At 50.1% G+C, this 3,262-nt stretch overlaps 1 pseudogene; it reads left to right on the top strand.

Annotated features, from left to right (window-relative positions):
• Positions 1-2,703: 2,703 nt before the first annotated feature.
• On the top strand, positions 2,704-2,821 carry LOC126253877 (5S ribosomal RNA; annotated as a pseudogene).
• The last annotated feature ends 441 nt before the right edge of the window (positions 2,822-3,262 follow it).

Here is a 3,262-nt window from a genome sequence, read left to right as displayed (position 1 = left end):
TTGGACCAGCGTTCGTGCTGGACGTGCAGACCGCATGAGACGACGCTTCATCCAGTCCCAAACATGCTCAATGGGGGACAGATCCGGAGATCTTGCTGGCCAGGGTAGTTGACTTACACCTTCTAGAGCACGTTGGGTGGCACGGGATACATGCGGACGTGCATTGTCCTGTTGGAACAGCAAGTTCCCTTGCCGGTCTAGGAATGGTAGAACGATGGGTTCGATGACGGTTTGGATGTACCGTGCACTATTCAGTGTCCCCTCGACGATCACCAGTGGTGTACGGCCAGTGTAGGAGATCGCTCCCCACACCATGATGCCGGGTGTTGGCCCTGTGTGCCTCGGTCGTATGCAGTCCTGATTGTGGCGCTCACCTGCACGGCGCCAAACACGCATACGACCATCATTGGCACCAAGGCAGAAGCGACTCTCATCGCTGAAGACGACACGTCTCCATTCGTCCCTCCATTCACGCCTGTCGCGACACCACTGGAGGCGGGCTGCACGATTTTGGGGCGTGAGCGGAAGACGGCCTAACGGTGTGCGGGAACGTAGCCCAGCTTCATGGAGACGGTTGCGAATGGTCCTCGCCGATACCCCAGGAGCAACAGTGTCCCTAATTTGCTGGGAAGTGGCGGTGCGGTCCCCTACGGCACTGCGTAGGATCCTACGGTCTTGGCGTGCATCCGTACGTCGCTGCGGTCCGGTCCCAGGTCGACGGGCACGTGCACCTTCCGCCGACCACTGGCGACAACATCGATGTACTGTGGAGACCTCACGCCCCACGTGTTGAGCAATTCGGCGGTACGTCCACCCGGCCTCTCGCATGCCCACTATACGCCCTCGCTCAAAGTCCGTCAACTGCACATACGGTTCACGTCCACGCTGTCGCGGCATGCTACCAGTGTTAAAGACTGCGATGGAGCTCCGTATGCCACGGCAAACTGGCTGACACTGACGGCGGCGGTGCACAAATGCTGCGCAGCTAGCGCCATTCGACGGCCAACACCGCGGTTCCTGGTGTGTCCGCTGTGCCGTGCGTGTGATCATTGCTTGTACAGCCCTGTCGCAGTGTCCGGAGCAAGTATGGTGGGTCTGACACACCGGTGTCAATGTGTTCTTTTTTCCATTTCCAGGAGTGTATGTATACGATTTATCTTATTCGTAAATTTAACTGTGTGTCACGTCTTTTCAAAATTGAACTTATTCTAAAGTACCTGTTTGGAGGCCTTCAGCCACAAAGCAAATTCAATTCTTTCAAAGGTGTATTTGTGAACTAAACTATAATAAATTACAATTGTGAAATGAATCCGACCACAACTCCCTTGGCCCTTTCCACAATCCTATTACCTGTTAGCCCTTCGTGATTTAGCGGGCGTTTCAGTGTGTACATATTTTTTATTCCTGAAATTGTTTAACATCGCGGATTCTTAAGAGAATATTCCAAATGTTAAAAATACCGGAAACAGAGAACATACAATCAGAAGCTCCGATGAAGAAAGCTTGTACATTTTTTTTAAATATGAAAATCCTACATAATTCCTACACATGAGAAAAACGCTAGTATATGAGGACCTATCCTCATCCGAAGTAAAATCTCACGTTATAATCTATAAGGTATTACCAGTACTGGCGAAATAATTAGCCGTCACCGTAACAAAGATGCAACCTGACGCAAAACCCAACGGTAGACACATACATTAAGTTAACAAACGTATGCAAAGGACACGCGAACACTATATGCATGGTTCATATAGCTCTAAGCACTATGGAACTTAACATCTGAGGTCATCAGTCCCCTAGAACTTAGAACTACTTAAACCTAACTAACCTAAGGACATCACACACATCCATGCCCGAGGCAGGATTCGAACCTGCGACCGTAGCAGCAGCGCGGTTCTGGACTGAAGCGCCTAGAACCGCTCGGCCACAACGACCGGCCACCCGAATAATACTCAAAAAATACTTTGAGAGCATACATTGTATAACAAATTGAAGTAAAAAGATATGACAATGTCCCTTACATTACTGAACAGGTGGGCAACTGAACAGTGAAACAAAGAAGAACCTCAAGCTCAGTTTAACTAAGAGGAGTCCTCCAAAATCTCAGCCGACAACGTCATAATATTTACGTGGCAGGACAAAGTATCACACTAACGACTTATCTATAAAGTGATCAGCCCATCTACATAGGAACTGACAGACAACAAGTTGGAAGGACTGCAAGAATGCGCGTCAAAGAACTTACTTGACAGGAAGTCTCGTGGTCGTGGACTGCCTTCTGTGCACCTGCTCCACTGAAAAGATGTCTGTAGTGTGAGTTAGAATACAGAACTCGGCTGGGATCTCAGGGTACACTGGATGCAATCATAAATCAGTACACTAGTATATAAACACTGGAAGCACCCCTGGCACATCCGTTTTATAAACAGTTCTATATACAAAGTCTACTAACTGCCTTCTTAGTAGTGTAGCTTCTCATAGTTCCCTGAGTTTAAGTCCCAATATAGCAGAGGCGGGCCGGACTAAGTGTTGTCTACATGGAAATAAATCTAATCCTCCTCGTAGTTTCGCAGCACTGCACTGCAATCTCACAGCATCAGAACTCCAGCTAAACCGTGTCTGATGGACTGACCTCCTGCTCCATCACTGCCATCTCCACCTTAACTCACTCAACAATATGGCGGTTAGCCTTTTTATAACGGCAACGGCCTTGCCACAGTGGATACACCGGTTCCCGTGAGATCACTGAAGTTAAGCGCTGTCGGGCGTGGTCGGCACTTGGATGGGTGACCATCCTGGCCGCCATGCGATGTTGCCATTTTTCGGGGTGCACTCAGCTTCGTGATGCCAATTGAGGAGCTACTCGACGGAATAGTAGCGGCTTCGGTCAAGAATACCATCATAACGACCGAGAGAGCGGTGTGCTGACCCCACGCCCCTCCTATCCGCATTCTCCACTGAGGATGACACGGTGGTCGGATGGTCCCGGTCGGCCACTCGTGGCCTGAAGACGGAGTGAGTGCTTTCTATAGTGGTAGTGCGCCTGGCACCACTTGTTCTAGAATTTTCCAGGACTCTTGAGCATTGCGTGTGTGTCATGCGGTAGCTCGTGAGGCCTATGTGACGAACAGACCGTACGCCGCTGTCCAAGGGTTGCGTGTTGCGACGGCTCTCGAGCCTCGTGATACGGCATATTCCGCTCTTGTTAGCAGAGTCAACATTACACATGAACTACGTCCGGTGACGTCCGCCTCCCTGG

Source organism: Schistocerca nitens, chromosome 4, assembly GCF_023898315.1.
Source record: "Schistocerca nitens isolate TAMUIC-IGC-003100 chromosome 4, iqSchNite1.1, whole genome shotgun sequence".
In the NCBI taxonomy this organism is placed as follows: Eukaryota; Metazoa; Arthropoda; class Insecta; order Orthoptera; family Acrididae; genus Schistocerca; species Schistocerca nitens.
The sequence above is the reverse complement of the archived record's forward strand: the minus strand, read 5'-3'. Positions and strand labels throughout refer to the sequence as shown.